The sequence below is a fragment of the Antechinus flavipes genome, chromosome 2 (genome assembly GCF_016432865.1).
Source record: "Antechinus flavipes isolate AdamAnt ecotype Samford, QLD, Australia chromosome 2, AdamAnt_v2, whole genome shotgun sequence".
Lineage (NCBI taxonomy): Eukaryota > Metazoa > Chordata > Mammalia > Dasyuromorphia > Dasyuridae > Antechinus > Antechinus flavipes.
Window position 1 is genome coordinate 50,606,693 of NC_067399.1, and position 19,192 is coordinate 50,625,884.

At 45.5% G+C, this 19,192-nt stretch overlaps 1 long non-coding RNA gene across 1 annotated transcript in view; it reads left to right on the top strand.

Moving 5' to 3' along the window:
* The first annotated feature begins 1,097 nt into the window (after positions 1-1,097).
* Positions 1,098-19,192, top strand: part of LOC127547782 (uncharacterized) — a 32,174-nt gene continuing 14,079 nt past the window's right edge. Inside the window, exon 1 of the long non-coding RNA XR_007950266.1 lies at positions 1,098-1,498. This is a non-coding gene — a long non-coding RNA (uncharacterized LOC127547782). The remainder of the gene's footprint in view (positions 1,499-19,192) is intronic.

Sequence of the window (19,192 nt, forward strand, 5' to 3'; positions counted from 1 at the left end):
TGGAAAGGGCACTAAGTTTGGACTCAAAAGTTTGGTGTTCAAACTCCAACTCATCACCTATGCATCCTTTAAGCAAATCACATCGTATCCCCAGTTTTTTTCCTTATCTGTTAAATAAGGGTATTGGATTAGAAATTTCCTAAACCTTTTTTTAGTTCCAAATTGAGAAACAGGATGGTCTATTGGAAAGACTGCTGAGTGAAGACCTGCCATTGTTCCTTGTTTGACATTGGATAAGTCATTCCATGTTTTTGAGGTATCTGCCAATCTAGAACGGAGGTGCTGAAATAGATGGCCTCCCCTCCCCTACCTCCCAGAAGCTCTTTCAGCTGTCAATCAATGATGCTATGAGAGCAATGGAAGGTCTTATACTTGAGTCCCAAGAAGCAGTTACATGAGGCTGTAATGAAGTGGGCATTTTTGTTGCCATGACCATGGAGTCCTGGAAGGGAGGTTGTAGAAACCAAGTGGGGACCAGAGCTTGATTTTCAAGACCCCAGTAATCTGATCTCCACCCTTAGGAATGGCTCATGATGGTAGCCAAGGGATCCAAGAAACTGTCCTTGTAGCAGGAGGCTTTCTAAGAAAAGATCTGTCTCTGGGGAGTGGAAAGGTGGGTCGGAGAGGAGTGAGGGTCTGGAGGACAGAATTGGTCACATGTAGAAGGTTTCCAAGAGCCCACCAAACCCAATAGCCCATCAGGAGGGTAGTAGAGAAGCAGACTGTAAAGTGGGAATGATGTGGTGGGGAGAAGTAGAACTGAGCTTTTAAGGACCAGGCTAGTAAAAAAAGGTGTAACCAATCAGGAAGCTCAGAAATGTGACATGAATTTGAGTTTCCTTTTTTTTTTTCCCGTTGGTTTGCGTAAGAGGGAGAGAGATGGGGAGAGAGGAAGAAATGGAGTCATTGGCTGGAGAGAGTTACTAGCCCACTCAAAGGAGCCCATCTCTCTCTCTCTCCCTGCTGCATGCCCCTCTTCTTGGCTCACTTGGCTAGGGTCTGTTCCTGACAGAAGGACTGCCTGTTTGTTGGGGGGGGGGGGTTGTATGTGCGTGTGTGTGTGTGTGTATGTGTGTGTGTATGTGTGTGTGTGTGTTTTAAATACCAAAAAAAAAAAAAAAAACGTGGCTACAATCAGCTGCTGAGAGGATCTCTCCGGTTTAGTTCCTGCCAATTTCCCTCGGAGCTGGCACTGCAGGGGACTCCAGAGGCATAGAGAAGGAAGAGGTGAGGGAGGGTGATTTGGGAAGGGAGGAGAAATGGACACATGCCATCGATGGAGCGACAAGGCTCTTGCTGCCAAAGTGCCAGCAGGCAGCATGGGGCCAAAAAAAAAACCCAACAAAACAAAACCCACAACAAATAGCTGGCAACTCCTCCTGAAGCAGGCGGCGTCTGAGTTGGCAGAGGTGCCATGGAGGACAAGGCTGCAGCATGCAGGCGAACCCGGAGAGTGAGCAAGCAAGCCGGGAGAGATGTGGCGACATATGCAGCGCAGGTAATGGGTGGCCGGCTGGTCTCTGTCACTTCCAGGTTGGGGACCCAACGAACGGGGTTGGGAGGGCTGGGGAGAGTGGTGCCAGGGCTGAATGGGACTGGCAAATCGGCTAAGAGAGGTGAGGTCCGTGAGCAGGATTGACCGTGCCCGTGCCTCTGCCCGTGTGGGGGTGCCCTCCTGACCTCCGGGGTGTATCGGCTGGCATCAGCTCCCGGGCACGGAGTCAGCCCTGTGCTGTTGGGGCCTCGTGGTTGGGGCCAAACTTGGCTGAGAGGTGTGAGGACTCCAGGTGGCTGGGTGCTGACCCCATCCATTCCCACTGGGATATGTCAAGGCTCTGGGAGCTGGCACTGCCCAGGCAGAGGCAGAAGGCGAGAAGTAGGGGGAGGGGCGCGGGGACTGAGCAGACAGGAGCCCGAGACCAAGCATATGAATTGGCTCTGCAGACCCTAGCATGGCGACCATCTTCAGCTCCATCTGCCGGGTGCCCCACCCATCTTAGGAAGAATCAGTTCTTGGGCATCACCCCTCCTAACAGATGTCCTTCCTTGTTTTCCCCATCAGTTCATCGTTTTTAGCCCCTTCCCTACATCCCAGACATTGAAGTCTGTTCTCCCTTCTCTTTGGGGACTTCCTGCAAAGCCTTCCTTGAATGTCAGTCTATTCCTTCCCACTGCCTCTGCCTGCCAAGGACAGATTGCCAAGTCTGGGAAGTGTATGTATTGGGAGAGGAGGGGTCTGAGAGGAGCCTGGAAGGTCTGGGGAGTCAGACCCCATGACATGATTCCTTTCCTTCCCTTCACCCCCTACCCCATGCCTCCTCCTCTCAGCCCTGGCTCTGTACTGGGGGTCCCTATGTGCAAAGTGATGGGATCACAGCCAAGTATTGCGAGCAAAGGAACAAATCTCGAATATCGGTGTGCCCAAGAGCCAGGCTGCTGCTTAGGAAGGGACCGAGCCTCTGACTTGGCAGGCCATCCCTTTTGCTCTGAGGATAATATATCCCTCCCCCCAGCCCAGCCCTGCCAGGGGCAGCTGGAACAAACTGGGCATCATCCTTCTGGGTCTGAGACTGATCTGCAGGTGGGAAGTGGGACAGCAGGCAAGGCTGGGGCTGGGGCCACAGGCTGCGGGCTCTCCTTTGCCGCAGAAGCGTGAATCCCGCAGATAACGTGGGTTTTTTTTAGTGGCTATAGGAGAAAAGGGATCCCAAACTAGTATTACCGGTCCAGACTTGGGCTTGGGGACCAGGTGTCCAAGTCTTCATCTCTCCGCTAGCAGTATATGGCTTCTGATGGGCTGGGGGTACACTGAGGCACTTCTTTCTCCTTTCCTCCAAAGGGAATCCTCAACCCAACCCACAAATCCTGTGGACGCCCTGCCGCTAGCCATGGCAGGATTTTGACAAAGGTCCTTAGGCTATAGTCAAGACAGATTAGGAAGGACAAGCCTAGAAGCTGCTGAAATGAATGGAAAAGACTATTCGCCAGGCTGACATTGATATGCCCTTCCTTGAGGGAGGATGCAAGGACAGATTGGAAATGAGCTTTTCCCTGATACTCTTTGCCCCTTTGTTAGTTTCAAAGGATAGTCAGCTCTTTTCTAGAGAAGCCGGATTGCATTTCAGATTGGGGCCAAGAACTGGGAAAAAGCATCAGCAGAGGCCCTACCTCACCTGCCTCAGGTAGGGACCCGCGTTCCAATGGGAAGTCGGGGAGGAGCGTGGCCCATGAGAGTAGCTGTGCCAGGAAGGAGCTGGGATGTGCTCTCTCAGCCTAGCAGGCAGAATTTGGAGCAGAGCTATGGCCGTGCTCAAAGTGGGAAAGGGGGAAAAGGGATCCCAGAGATCATAGGATTGTCACTTTAGTAGATGGGATTATAGAGGCTATTGAGCAAGAAGAAATAAGGGCTAAGTGGGGTACCGATTTCTCATACAGCCCCCAAGATTCACTGAGCAGACCCTCGATGGGGAGGGAGAGATAGGGGACTCTAACATGCAAATCCAAGACTAGAAGAGAAGGAAAGAGGGAGACGGGCTTTGAGCAGATACTCAATCAGACAAAGGTTCCAGAGTTCTTTTGGGTAGAAAAGGCACAGAAAGATTGTCAGAGGTTTCATCTACAGGAACAGAACGTCGTTGTCTGGGCTCTATGAGAATAGTTAAATCTGTCTATATTGCATATGTATTATCTCGCTTGATCCTTAACACAACCATGGAAGGCGACCGCTACAAATATAATTATCCTCATTTTAGAGACAGAGGTAAAGAGATAGGATGTAAGTAAATTGTCTGAGGCCATCCAACTGGGAGGGTCAATCGGGACATTTGAACCCTGATTTCATTTGATCTCAAGTCTCCTTCTCTCAGACCATATAACCTCTCGCTGCTCTCATTCAAGATGGCGGACACGAGAAAGCTTATGGGATGGGACAAAGATAGCCCTGTGGGTGTGGGGGCTGATGGATTCTAGAAAGGAAGGAATGTGGATGCTGTGTGGGTGTGGGTGTGACCTCAAGCTCATTCCTGACTCTGAGAAGCCTGAACAACTTCAGATTCCTCTTTTGAGAACCAGGATCCTTTGGTTTCAGCATGTACTGCTAGGATCCATGTAGCAGGAAAAGCCCATGATCCTCCCTGTTTTTCATTGTGGTGATTTGAACTCAGGTCCAGCACTCTACCTACAACACTACCTAACAGCTTGAGTTTTAGCCTCCCCCAGACATCCACCTCTGCCTTTTGATCACCGGGCAATCGTCATCTCTTTCCATCCATAACTTTGTGAAGTATCTGGTTCTCTGCACCTTCTGTTTCTATATCCTCCAGTGGGGTATTCCTGAGAGGAAACCGTGAGCCCCCAGTACAGCACTTTGCATAGCCTAGTTGTGCCCATCCGTCAGCCTCCAGTGGGATAGATAAGGTGACGGGAGTACCTCGATCCATGGCCAAGTCTGGCTATGGGACTTCCCAGCCCTCCTTTCTGGACCAGGTGTAAGCCCCTGGCAGACTAGCCCCTAACTCCAAGAGGGATTTGGAAGGGATGGGGAAGGAGGGAGGCAGAGGGACACCGTGGAGGATTGGCTGGTACTTTCTCAACAAGGATTGGGAGCCTGAAATTTAACGAAAACTGCAGCTCACACAAGATGCTCACTGCTCCTGCCCTGACAATGAGCTTCCTGGGCACCCCACCTACCCAGAGTTCAGCAGGAAGCAACAGGTGTCCTCGACTTTGCTGGCCCAGGATGAGTAAGGCTTCTTCTAAGGAGCTCAATGCCGACTTGCTTTCCGTGGAAGCCTCTAGAGCAGATCCCACCTGCTCACTCTGGAGTCCGGTGGCTTTTACGTCTCTGGTCTGGTCCTGATTCCTGCCTCATCCTCTACCTTGGAGGCTCAGGTCAGAGCAGAAAAAAGGATAAGGAACCTAGGAGAGGTTGGGGGACTTGGAGAAGAACAGGGGGCAAACTAGAAAGAGCAGCTGGGAATCAAACTTCTACCCTCCCCATTCTCCCTTCTGCTATCCTGCTGCCTGACCCAGGCTGCCCATTCCAGAGAATTTTATAGATGGAATTGAACTTAAAGGCCCATCTAGTCCAACAGCTCACTTTACAGATAGAGAAACTGAGGTCCAGAGTGCCCCAAATAAGCCTAGACAAGCAGGAGAGTTTTGAAGGTTACTGGGTGACTGTGTTATAGCTTTGTGGAATGAATCTGCAATTTCTTTTCCTGTTCCATGTATATGCAAGTGCCCTTTTTTGGGGGGGAGGGGTAATCATAACCAACATTCACTTAGCTCTTTTAGATTGTCAGAGCATTTTACTTATGTTTTCTCACTTGATCCTCACAATAAACAACCCTGGGAGGTGGGGGCTGTTAGGATCCTCATTTTACAGATGAGGAAACTAAGGCAAAATTAAATGACTTTCCTAGGATCATGCAGTTAGTAAGTGTCTGAGGTCAGATTTGAATTCAGGATTTAGCCCTCTATATACTGTGTAAGTTTAGTTTAAAAAAAAAAGAGGAAATTTTAGAATAGTTCCTTGCTCAAGATCATACAGCCCCAGTGATGGGGTTAGGAGCTGAACCTCATGCCTCTGACAGAAGAATCACCATCCTTTCCATTAAACCATGCTGATTCCTCCCTCCCTTCCTCTGCCTTCCTTCTTTTTCTTTTTTTTTTTCTTTTTCCTTCCTTCCTTCCTTCCTTCCTTCCTTCCTTCCTTCCTTCCTTCCTTCCTTCCTTCCTTCCTTCCTTCCTTCCTTCCTTCCTTCCTTCCTTCCTTCCTTCCTTCCTTCTTTTCTTTCCCTATAACTATTCATTTGCAATATAACTGGGCAAATCACCTCTCTGACCCCCTCCTCTCCTCTCCTCCTCCATGAGCATCTCTTATCTTGCTCTTCCCTGTCTGCCCATATCAAGAAAATGAAGAGAACAATGCAGTCATCCTTTGCCAAATCCAGGCTGCCAAGCGGTGGGTGTGTGTGTATGTGCATTGTGAGAAAAGTGCTGTAAACCATGAAGCTCTATAGTGATGTGCACCATTGTTAGGCTGCCATTTTGGGGCCCTCCTATGGGTGCCCCCCTCTGTGTTCTGCCCCCACGCTCTCTCTCGTGCCGTTCTCTGGGTCTGTGCTCCCTAGAGTCCTGGAGGAGTCCTGCCCAGAGAAAATCATGCAACGGAAGACAGACAGGAGCTGAGATTTCATTGGTGTTGGGACCTTCTTCTGGCTGGGCTTGGCACTTTCTCTACAATATATGAATTAGAGCTGCCTAGACCATGGGCCCTGGAACCCTGAGGAGTCAAGCCCCCTCCTCAGGCCATCCAGCCCAAGTGCGAATGGAATTTGAATCCAGGTCTTCCTAGTTCGGAAGCTAGCTTCCTGGCCAGTGCTTCCCTACGTCTCTCAACAGAAGTGTAACAGAAGTAATCTTCCTCTAGAGTCTTTTGGGGTTGACAGCGGCCTTATACCCATGATCCCACTGTGCTGCCAGAGTCTGGTGCCTGACTGATGCACTGTCGGAGAAGGCCCCGCCCACTCCGTGCGGACTGTTAGCTCCATGGGGACAGGTAGAATTAGTGGGTTGTGTGTTTGTCTCTGGATCACCAGGGTTTGGCACACAGCAGGCACTTAATTAATGCTTATTGAATGTAAGTAAATTGAATTGGGAGCAACAGTACTGTGTCCAAGCAGCAGGAGATAGGGTTCCTATGTATAGGGCCTTTCCTCCTCCATGCACATCTTTTAACTCTCTCTCTCTCTGTCTCTCTGTCTCTGTCTCTTTCTCTCTCTTTCTTCCTCCCTCTCCTTCCTTTTCTCTCTCCCTCCTTCCCTCTCTCTCCCCCTCCTTCTCTCTCTCCCTCCTTTCTCCCTCCCTCCATCTCTCTCCCCCTCTTTCCCTCCCTCTTTCTCTCCCTCCCCCTCTCTCTTCTCTCCTTTCCTCCCTCTCTATTCCCCGCCCCCGTCTCTCTCAGTCTCCATTTGTCTGTCTCTCTCTTCCTCCTTTTCCTGCTCTTCCTCCTCCTTTTCTCTTCTCTTTCCACATTTCACAGTCCTTGCTTCCTGCACTGAGCCAGAGGTCCCTGGAGACTCCAGCCAGATGTTCCCCGCAGCACAGCACATTGCTTTCCTAATGAAATATTCATAGAGTCTTTCTGCCTTTTGACATGAAAGCCTTCTGCAGCTTTCTAAACCATGGAAACCAGGCCCGGGTGCCCAGCACTCTGACAAAGCCCCAGGAGCTGCTTGGCTCCCAAGTCTTATCCTTGACCTGGACCTGCTTTAGCCCACCTTTCCCTCCTTCCAGCTGGCAGGAGAGTCCTGGAATCCACTGTCCGCCCTTCCTCTTACCCTGAACCTTCCTTCTCTGCCACTACCCTGGGAAAAGTTTCAGCAATAGAAAATCTGACTGCCCCCCTCTCTTCTTTCCTCCCCTCTTCTTTTCTCCCCTTCTCTCTTTTTTCCTCCCCTCTTCTCTTCTCCCTTTCCCTCCTCTTCCCTCTCCTCCTCTCCTTTTCCTTCCCCATCTCCCACTCTCCTTTCCCTGTCCCTCTCTTTTTCTCCCCTTTTCCCTCTCTACCTGTTCCCTCCCTCCTCTGCCCTCCCTCTCTCTGTTGTTGTTCTCCTCCCCTCCTTTCCCTTCTCCTCCCCTCTACTTCCCTCTTTTCTCTTCCCCTCCCTTCTCCTTCCTTTTCCTCTATTCCCTCCCCTCCCCTCTGCTCTCCTTTCTCACTATTCCTTTCTTCTCTTCTTTCTCCTTCTCCATCTCATCTCTTCTTCTCTTTTCTTCTCTGCTCCTTCTCCTCCTTCTTCTGCTTCTACTCTTCTTCCTCTTTTCTCTTTCTCCTCCTCTTCCTTCTCTCTCACCTCCTTCTCCTCCATCTTCCCTCTCTTTCTGTCTTTGTATCTATCTCCATATCTGTTTCTTTGTCTCCCCTCTCTCGTCTCTGTCTCTGTCTTTCCCTTCCCCTATCACCTTCTCTCTCTCTCTCTCTCTCTCTCTTCTCTCTCTCTCTCTCTCTCTCTCTCTCTGTCTCTGTCTCTCTCTCTCTCTGTCTCTGTCTCTCTCTCTCTCTCTCTGTCTCTCTCTGTCTCTCTCTCTTTCTTTCTCTCTCTTTCTGTCTCTCTTTCTCTCTCTCTCTCTCCCCTCCCTTCCTTTACATACATACATACATACACACAACCACACACTAGTTTAATTCAACTACCTGAGAGTCTGAAATAAGACAAGATTGTTAGGCCAGAACATTCAAAAAGAAAGGTCAGCAGGAAATTCCGGAACTAAGACATGGTGTATGGTAGAGAGAACTTTGGATGTGGAGGCTGGGATCCAGTTTTTTACCCTTCTAGGTCTCAGCTTTTCCCTCTATAAATGACTGACTAAATGATCTTCTAGGTCCCCATTAGCTCTAAACCCTATGTGATCATAGGGTTGATTCACAGGTGACAATTCTTGGACCCTTGACCATGGGGTCTCTTAGTGATTTATTCAAGAACTCACAACACAGCAAAACAGCAGGAAGGCTAGGATTTGAATTCAAGAACTCAGATGGTGCTATAGTGGATACAGTTCAAATCTAGCCTCAGACATTTCCTAGCTGTGAGATCCTGTGCAAGTTACTATACCTGTTTGTCTCAATTTTCTTATTTGTAAGGAGCTGGAGAAGGAAATGGTAAATGATGTCTATATCTTTGCCAAGAAAATTCCAAATGGGATCACATAAAATTGGACATGACTAAAAACAACCAAACAATAAGACCAACAGCCTGTGACTCCAGAAACAATGCATTTCTTCCAATCAGTTACTCAGCAAATATATATTGGGAATTTACTAGGAGCCAACCCTTCAAAATTGGACAAATCATAAAATTTCAAGATGCAGACAGTACAATCCCTTCATTTTAAAGATGAGAAAACCAAGATTAGAGGGATGAAGTAACTTTCCCAATGTCACATGAAATTATAGATAGCAAAAACTAAAAACTCATGTTCTTTGACTCAAGGGCCAGATCTTTTTCCAATGGGCCATATGGCTCTCCTTCCCATCCTTCCTTCTTGACTTCAATAGGGAACCAACATAGCTGGATTTTTTAATAGCTAAAAGAACAGAAGAATGGATAAGTGAAACTGAACTATACCAGGGACAAGGATTCCTAGCCACTTAATTTATTATTATATGGAGTGGATCAAATAGTGTAGTATTGTAGTATTTATACTACATAGACATGACATATATTATAGGACAGCATCTACACACTTATTAATTAAGGTCCAAAGAAGCTGCCCTAGTCCCTTTGCCTCAGTTTTCTATGTCTATTAACTGAAGTTTGTTTAAAAGGATCTTTTGTGAAGACACTGATAGCTTGTTTATCAGATTAACTGATGACACAAATCTAGGAGGGATAGCTTCCTAAGAAGCTATTGACTTCATTTGAATAGAATGATGAGCCAAATCTAATTAATTGAAATTTAATATAGGTGCTTGTAAAGTTCTCTGTATAGGTCCAGAAAGTCAACTTCATAAGTACAGGATAGGGATGTGTGTTTAGAGAATAGTTCATGTGCAAAAGATCTGAGTTTTGGGGGCATTGAAAAAAGTCTCAATATCAATTAACAGTGCAAGATGTCAACTAAAAATTAGAAAGATGTCACATGATACATGTCCTCTACCTTGACTAGATCCCATGTGCAATATTATGTTCAGAGCTAGACATCATATTTTATAAAAGACATTTAGATATTAGGGTATGTCCAAGATAGGGTAAACAAGGTGCTGGATAAGACTTTCTTGGACAATGTTTAAACTGGAGAAGAGAAGGCTTAGACATAGTAAATGTTTCTAAATATTGGAAAGTTGTTATTTAATAAATAAAAAAAATTATTAAGTGCCTACTCTACACTAAGCACTAGAAATGTATAGGAGGACAAAAAGAGAGCCTTTGTCTTCAAGGAGCTCACTGTTGAATGGAGGAAGACAACAGGCAAACAAGTATGGACAAGCAAGATATATACAGGATGAAGGAAGTACCAACATCAAAGAAGTTGGGAAAGGTTTACTGCAAAAGGTGAGACTGAGACCAGAAGGAAACCAAGGGAAGTCAAGATACCCAAATGAAAAGGGAGGATGTCCTAGGCATGGAGGAGATTTGGTGAAAATGCCCAGAGATGGGAGATGGGTTGTCATGTTCGAGGAACAGAAAGGAGTCCGATGTTCCTGAATTTCAGAGTACATGTAGGGTGTAAAGTTTAAAAAGACCAGAAAGGTAGGAAGAGACTAGGATATGAAGGGCATTAAAAACTATGCAAAGGATTTTACATTTGATCCTGGAATTAATAAGGAGCCACTGATATTTACTGACTAGAGGCATGGCATGGTTGTGTTTTTACAGTTTATCAGCTGAGTGGAAGATGGACTGGGATTGGCAAGACTTGATTGGGAAGACAATCAGTTATTGCAGTAGTTCAGGCATGAGGGGAAATGCATGAAAATATGAGGGATGCTGCCACAATAAAAACAATAGCACTTGCCAAATGATTGGATGCAAATGGAGGAGGGATGGATAAGGAAATTAGTTATTTCTAGATTAACAGTCCATGTGATGAGAAGGATAATGGTACCCTCAGTAGTAATAAGAAAATCAAGGAAAGGGAAGGGTTTCGGGGCATGGGGATGAGTTGTTGGACATGTTCAGTTAAGATGTCTGTGAGACATTCAGTTCAAGATATTAATAGGTAGTTAGAAATGCAAGACTGGGGAGATTTTGTAGAAAGAAAGATTCTTCACAATGAATAATTTCTATATATATGTATGTGTATGTATGTATAGATATGTCTATGTACATGTGTATATATGTACATATGTACATGTGTGTATATAATATATGTGTGTGTATATATATATATATATGTATATGTATATATAAACTCCTTTATCCTCTGAGATCTGGTCTTTCTTTCATCAGTCCAAGTTACCTATTAATAGTGTATACCCATCTCTGAGGATACTGGTGTCAACACATTGGGGTCTAGCCCTGCCTGTATTACACCTTTAATTAGAGGCAATGGAGAATTGACCTATTTACCCAAGTAAGTCACTCGCTTACTTGCTTAGGATGAAGGACAATCTATACCCAACAAGAAGTAAAGATCCTCATTTACCTTCCCATTGCTTTGAGAAGGTTGATTGTTTCTTATTTGCAAGAGTGTTTTAAATAACAGATTGTGCTGGGGCCAAAGTAGCTGATTGTGGGTGGAATGGAAAAGGGGAAGCTTGCCATAGTACCTAGCTTAGTGCCTAGTACATAGTGATCATTTGACAGATAAAGGTATAATAGATAATAATTGGGTAATGGATTTGGAATCATAGTGGCATAGGACGGAGATGTAGGGCTTAAAGATACCTCAGAGACCATCTAGTACAATCTCCTTATTTTTACAGATGAGGAAACTGAGGCTCAGTAAGATAAAGTGATTTACTGAAAGTCACTAACACAACTGAAAGAGATTCCAGAGATCATTTGATATATGAGGAAACTCACACCTAGAAAAGGGAAATTGTTTGGCCAAGGGCATACAACAATAGTGCAGTGCTCAAGTCTAGGTCTTGGTTCAGTGCTCTTTCCTCTCCAAGTCAAGGATCCAGATTTAAAACCCACCTTAAATGCTTAATACCCATGTAATCAGAGCAAATTATTAACTTTTCTAGTCCTCTATTACCTCATTTATCAAATAAAGGAGGGTAGCAGAAAAGGTGATCTCTACCATCTCTTCCATTTCTGAGTTCCACAACACCCATTAATTTTCTTGAATTGGATTGTATCATTTATTTTTTTATTGAATTTGAATTCTTACCCTAGTTTCAAGGAGTCTGACTGCTTTGATTCTTTGAAAGGTCTCTGAGAGGAAGTCACAGGGAAAACCCCAACTGGTTTTGCCCATGACTCTGATCAATCTCAGGCAGAGAGTGCATGGAGAGAAATTTCCCTTTCCAGATGAATTGAACTTAACCTTGCAGATTGGATCAAGAAATCAATAGTGAACCAAAACTAGCACTAAGGAGTGATCTGAAGCTATGTGGAGACTGTGGATAACTGCCTTGGAACAGACAACCTCTTCCTTTCCCAACACCAAGCAACATCTCATTTTCATTTGTTCAGCCATCCCAAGAAGCAGAACAATGGAATCAAAAACCATAGTCTTTTCTCACCAAAAGAGTGAATCACTACAGCTTCCCTTGAATGCTTCTAGAACCTGTTGAAGAAGCCTCCCCTTTGGGTCTGTCGCTGCTGAAGATAACTGCTGTAGTTGTCCTGTGAACCTGTAGGTTAGGGCTACTTGTTCCATCCAACTTGGTCTTTATCTTGGGCTATTTTAAATTGCAGGTTATATTTTCATTGATTTATTTCTTAGCTTCCCAACCAGGCTATGATCTCTGAAAAGGCAAGTTCTATTTATTATATGTTCCTGTATCCTTATTGTCTATAAAATTGAGAGGATTGGACTGGGTGGCTTTTTAAAATCAATTCCAGCTCTGGGTCTATGATTCTGTGATCCTCTTTGTACCCAGAACAGAGCTAGGCACATAGTACCAACTTGTTGTTGGACCAACAGATGGTATAATGTATAAATGGAAAAAATTAAAAGAAGAGAAGACAAGAAGGAAGGAAGAAAAGAAGACAATAAGGAAGGGAGGGAGCAAAGAGGGGCAAAGGAAGGAAGGAAAGAAGAAAGGAAGGAGGAGAAAGAAGGAAGGAGGGAAGGGAAAGAAGGAGGGAGGAAAGAATAAAAGGAAAGAAGAGAGGAAGGAAGTGAAAGGAGGATAAAAGGAAGGAAAGAAGGGAGGAAAAAGGCAAGAAGGCAAGAAGAGAGGGAGGGAAGAAAAGAAGAGAAGGAAGGAGGAGAGAAAGAGGGAAGGAAGGAGGGAAGAAGGAAATGAGAAAGAGAAGGAAAGAAATGAGGAAGAAAAAAGGATGGAAGATAAGTAGAGAGGAAGGGAGGAGGGGAAGGAAAAAGGAAAGAAAAGAAAGGAAAAGGGAAGGAAGGAAGGAACAGATTTAGTGTATCTGTGATGAATGGTATCCTTTTCCTTACCATACTACATTCCTTCCAGGGAATGGACATTTTTAACTGCTCATCATTTGGCAAACAGTGTGAAATAAAGGAAGACAACTGAAGGGGGCAGCTAGATAGTGCAGTGAATAGAGCACCTTCTCTGGAGCTGGGAGGACCTGAGTTCAAATCCAGGACTCAGACTCTTAACACTTAGCTGTGTGATCCTGGGCAAGTCATTTAACCCCAATTGCCTTACCAAAAAAAAAAAAAAAAAAAAAAAAGATTGACACAGGGGAATATAGAGGAAAGTTTGAATGGACAATGGAAAAGAGATTTTTGGACAGTGGGAAATAGAAGGAAGGCTGGACTATTGTGGAGATGGAGAAGAGAAGAGGTTGAATGACAGTGGAGGATGGAGGAGAATTTGGTTAGATAGTAAGGGATAGAGAAGAGTTAAAATGGTCAATCACGATGGAAGGGAAGAACATAAAACAAAGCCTGGATGGAATGAAGAGAAAAGGTAGAATGTTCAGTGGAGACTGAGAGGAGCCTAAAGAGATAGTGACTAATGGAAGAAAATAGTAAAGAAAGCATCTCATGAGCTTCAGCTGGAAATAGTCTTTAGCTGTAGATAGGACCAAAGTTCTGAACACAAAACATAGAGGAAGAAAAGTGGTCATTTGTTTGATCTCTGGGGCAAAACTCATCTCAGTTATTAAGATTTCCAGTGGTTTGAATGAATCCCCTGCCTTATACTTTCTACTACCCTCTTGAAGTCTCCTTCCTTAGCTCCTAAATGAGGTCACCCTATTCCCAGTTCTTCAGATTCAGATCCACTCGCGCCCTGGCGTTTTTCCTTCCTATACTATCTTCCCCACTGCTACTCCCCACCACCATGATGGAAGCGATTCCTGGATGAGATACAGCTCTCTTTAGAATCACAGAGTACTTAGAGTTGGAAGAAACATCAGAAATAATCTAATCCAATCATAGTAGACCCAGAAACTCTTCACAATAATGCTAACTATTGCTTCCTCTATCAGTCCTGGCATCTGCCTGGCAACCTGTTCCACTGATCAGTTCAGTTCAAACCAAGCAACTTTTATTAAGAGCTTGCTATGGGCAAAGAACTGTACTGGATGCTAAGGGAACAACAGGGACAACAAAATTCCCATCCTGGAGAAATTTACATTCTGCCCTGGCCATGTTTACAGGTAACTAAATTCAAAGTATACAAAGGCCATCCAAAGCATCTTTAAAGACAGACATTTATGGGACTTATGAATATGGCACCTGAGCTGTGTTTATAAGGAAGCTGGGAATTCTGCTCCGTGGTGATGGAGTATTCCAGACTTTGGGGACCATTTCTGCAAAGCACAGAGGCAGGTCATGGAATGTCCTGCAGGGGAAAAGTTAGCGGGTTAGATTGATTAGAATAGCAAGTGCATGAAGGGGAATAACATAAAATTAGACGAGAAAGGTAACTGAGCCCGAATAGGTAGGACTTTCAATACTGAGCTGTGGGGAGCCACTGAAGATTTTTTAATGGGAGATGAGGGTGACATGGTCAGATATTGGTTTTTAGAGCAGCAATCTGGTGTCTGTGTGGGGGATGGATTGGAGAGGGATGAGATGAAGGGAAGGAGATCATTTGGGAGGCCATCATAGCATCTAGGGTAGAGGGAATGAGACTAGCCAACTGCGGCACTATGACCAATCCCAAGGAGATGGCTAGTAAATAGATATGAACCTCTTAGGCTAATGGTCTAAAGAAACTGGCAGCCGGTATAAAGAGAGACCCGACACCTGAACGGCTCCAGCTTCCTGTTGTCTTCTTTCAGTTCGGGCTCAGACTGGGGCCCGAACGAGGCCGGGGCCCGAATGAGGCTGGGGCCCGCGTAATGAATGGGGGCGCTTCTCCCCCGCCTCCCCTCCGTTCCCCGGCCCGAGAGCCGGTTCCCCGGGTCCCAGCCGCCTCTCTTCCCTCTCTCCCCGCGTTGCTCGCAGAATAATAAGCTATGCATGTAGTGTAGAAATAAAACATGTTCTGCAGAACAAATGGTGTTAATTTGCCGAGCAGCTCTGAAGCCGAGTATTAGCGAAATGCCTTGAGGGAGCGAGCAGCAGCTGTGCTAGAATTAATGGCAGCACACGGCGAATTAGCACCGCCATGCATCATAGTCAGAGAGACAAAAACACTTCGCGGCGGAGGGGGAGGCGGGGGTGGGGGTGGGGGGGAGAGAACCCACGGAACCCTGAAATTCGGGGAGCTGTGTGTCTCCAAGCGGGGTGGGGTGGAGGTGGGGGGCGGGGAGCAACCGTTAGGGAAGAGGGCTGGCTCAGGAAAGAATCGGTATCCCTTCTCATGCACCATCTCCCTCCCCCACAGACTACCAGGTTTGGGGCTCGGGATCTCACCTCTGGGATCTGCCAGGTGTCTCTGTCCCTATGGCCACTCGTATAGAATCATCAATTTTAGAGCGGAAAGGAAACTGCAAGAGAATCTAGCTCCAGCTTCTCTGAGGAAATTGAGGCACAAAGAATTGAGGTGACTTGTCCAGAGTCCCACAGGTAGTAAATGGCAGAGGTGGGATTTGAAGCCAGGTCCCCTGATTGGAAATCCAAGGTTCTTGCTATTTCTTGTGGGAAGGGAGGGATGAGGTAGCTGCCATTTCATCGGTTGTCCTTGGCTATTGGATAAGAATGACCTGTGGCTGTGACAGAGATGCTTTCCTGAGCCCCTGCTCCTTGTTCTGGCCAGTTTGACACTATATCTGCTTGGGTTCAGGGGGATGGAACTTGTATGACTTTCCCCCTAGATATCTTTTTGAACCCCTGTCTGGACTTGATTGTTCCTCCTGACTTCCTAGTTCTATCAATCCCTCCTTCTGGTCATCATCCTTGGCTGCCCATCGCCTCTCTCAAAGCTAAAGCTCTCCATGCAGAGGCTAATTAATCTGCCTGTCTACTTATTTCTTCTATTTATTACTATCGAGCCGCTCAGAGTCTGTGGATCCATATTGATCAGTAGACATTGGTGGCTTCTCGATCTCCCGCTTCTCTGGGGCGATCCATCTTCCTTCTGTTGCCTTCCATCCGTTCAGCTGACAACTCCATGCCCTAGGTGCTAGGAGAATGCTTCAAATTACACATTACATCTTTATGGACCATTCCAGTAAATTCCTTCTGTCTGATGAATATTTAACATAATCCATCCATCTATGTCACCAGTTGCTAGGCTTTGGGTGTGTTTGCTTCCACTTGACCTCTTGACCCTTTTCCTTTTGGAAAGTTGGATCCTTCTCCTTCCCGGCTGAAGGGGAGGGGTGGGGGTTGCCTGGGTGGGCTGCTAGGAGAACAGGTGTGGCATGATTTGTCTCTCTTGTTCTCAACTGGTGTGAGAATGGGAGAGGGGAGGACCAGGCGTGAGTGGTCAAAGCGCCTTTACATCCTAATTCAGAATGGTTCCCAGGGGCTGCAGAATGCTTCAAAATCCTGTGATGCATCTTAAACTCAGTTGCCAGAGGCTTGGAAGAAATCATCCTTGTGCCTGCTGAATCAAACTAGAAGTCTTGCCCCTAGCCTCTGCTTCTGCCCTGCCTTTCTGTAGGAATTAGATTTTTCTTTATACCTCAATTTCCTTTTCTTTGAAATGGGCTCTAGAGTAGTTGCTCTAGAACAGGACTTGAAGAATTTCAAGCTGGAAGGGATCTAAAAAGTGATCTATTCTAAGCCTCCCATTTTACAGATTAGGAAACCGAGGCCCATGTCTGGGTAACGTTAGCTGTGGGCCACCAGTGATGGATTATGGATTGAATAATCTAATGAATGACTTACAATGAAAGAACCATAGAATGTAGGGGTACAAAGGACTTTAATGATCTGATCCCTTCATTTTATAGAAAGAAAAATGGAGGCCTAGAGAATCAAAAATAACTTGCCTAAGGCCAGAAGCAGAGACAAAAAGGGAGAGACAGAGACAGAGAGACAGTCAGAGACAAAGACAGAGACAGAGAACACAGAGAGAGACAGAGAGAGAGAGAGAGAGGGAAGAAGGCAGAGAAAAAGAGAGGAAGAGAGGGGAGAAAGACAGAGACAGAGACAGAGAATGGATTGATTTGACCATGAGTCAGGTATAGGAATACAAATACAAGCAAGAAAAATAGTCCCTGCCCTCAAAGAGCTTACATTTTAATGGGGAATTCAACATATAAACAGGAATATGAAACTGGAAATAAAGAAGGAAGGCAGGGTTTGGTGTGGAGGTGAAAGGAAGTACTTTTACGGTCTGGTTTTAGTCAAGATAAAGTCATGACCATCTTTCCTCCTATTCCTAGGGGAAGAGTCCAAGATTTCAGAGACTGGGGAGATGAGGATAATGACAAAGTACACGCAGCAGATTTGGAGGTAGTAGGGTGGGACCCATAGCAGTCAGGCAACAAGCATTAAGTGTTCTAGGCACTGCCTTAGTGTGTCTCTCTTCTTGCAACTCTTCCAACATAGAATATTTCTAATCAATTCTACATAAACATTTATTAAGTACCTACTATGTGATGTGCACTGTGCTAAACACTTAGGACACACAAAAAAAGCAAAAGACAACCTCCGGCTTCAAGGAATTAATGTAAATTTTACTAATTTGCTAGGGTCAAGATGAAACCTCAGTTGTCCTGATTTCAATATCTGAATATCTGTGATTTGGCTCAATCATTTATATGATTGTTACTAGTTTGCCTGTCTTTTGAGAACTGCTTGACAATTTGTGCATTAAATAATAGCTTTCAGATTTATATTTGTGATAATTATATTATCTGGGCTATTAGATTCTTATTTAGATATTTTTGAAGCAAAGATTTTTTTCCCATGTAAGGTCCTCTTATCTTAGCTGCATTGATTTTGTTCATGTAAAAACTTTGCAGTTTCACACACTGTACAGGTCATCTAAATAATCGATTTCATCTTTGGTTCTTTTCACCTACTCTAACCCTCTTTTGATTAAGAATTCCTCTCCACGCCATAGTTGGGAAAGCTATCTTCATCCATTTTCCTTCAATTGTTTTCTCCAATTGAAGAAGAGAACTCTCCAGCAGCTTCCTTGATTTTAGCCCAGTCTAAGACTCTCCAACCTCATTCCCCGGGTTTGTATGTAGCTTAAGTCCATTCCATCTTGCTCTGGTCTCCCTGGACATGGGAAACAGCTGGTCACATTACTATGCAAGAGAATCTGGTGTGAAAAGGGCTATAAGTTCCTTGAAATATCCATGTTTTCTTTTTCTTGAGAAAGGAAGTGGATCTCATGACTGACTTACAAGAACCACCAGGGAGATGTGTGTCCAGCTGGCCACAGCAGTCCTGCCCCACCCCCATGCCCTGGGAATTCCAGAAGGCTTCCTTCTGCCCTGGAGCCGTCACTGCCACGGTCAGGGCCAGCCAGGGCTCAGCGGAGCCCCTGCCTGGGGCTGGTGCTCTGCATTCACACACAGCTGTCTGGATAAGCCAGAATCCAATACATTCAAGACTGATAAAGGGGGAGAAAATGCTGCTAGTCTCCCTCCCCCAAACCAGAGGCAGAAGTGCATTGATGGCCCGTAAATAACCTCATGTCCATAATGGGCACTCATCCCCCCCTGCTCCCTCTCGTTCCTGAATTCCCACCATGTGATAAAGGGGTCCTGGGAGAGGGAAGGAGGAGGGAGGTTGGGGGTTTAGTCTCAGATTTGTTTCTATTTAAATGTCTTTGGTCAAGTCACTCCCCTAGAATGAGGAATTCCCTACTTTTAGAGCTAGAAAGGACCTCACAGAGCTTCCTAATTTAACCTCCTCTTTTTTATTAAGGATAAAATGGGGGCAGCTAGGTGGCACAGTAGATAGAGCACCAGCCCTGAAGTCAGAAGGACATGAGTTCAAATGTGATCTCAGACACTAAACACTTTCTCACTGTGTGATCCTGGGCAGGTCATTTAACCCCAATTGTCTCAGCAAAAAGAGGACAGAATTTTAAAAAAAGGACAAAATGAAGCCTGGAGAAGAGGCTTTGCCAGTTAATGGGCAGATTCAAGAATGGAAGCCATTTCTCTTGTCTCCTAGTCTCATGACATTTTTACTCTAAGAAACCAGCTCTTTCTGGGCCACAGATTCTTCATCTGTA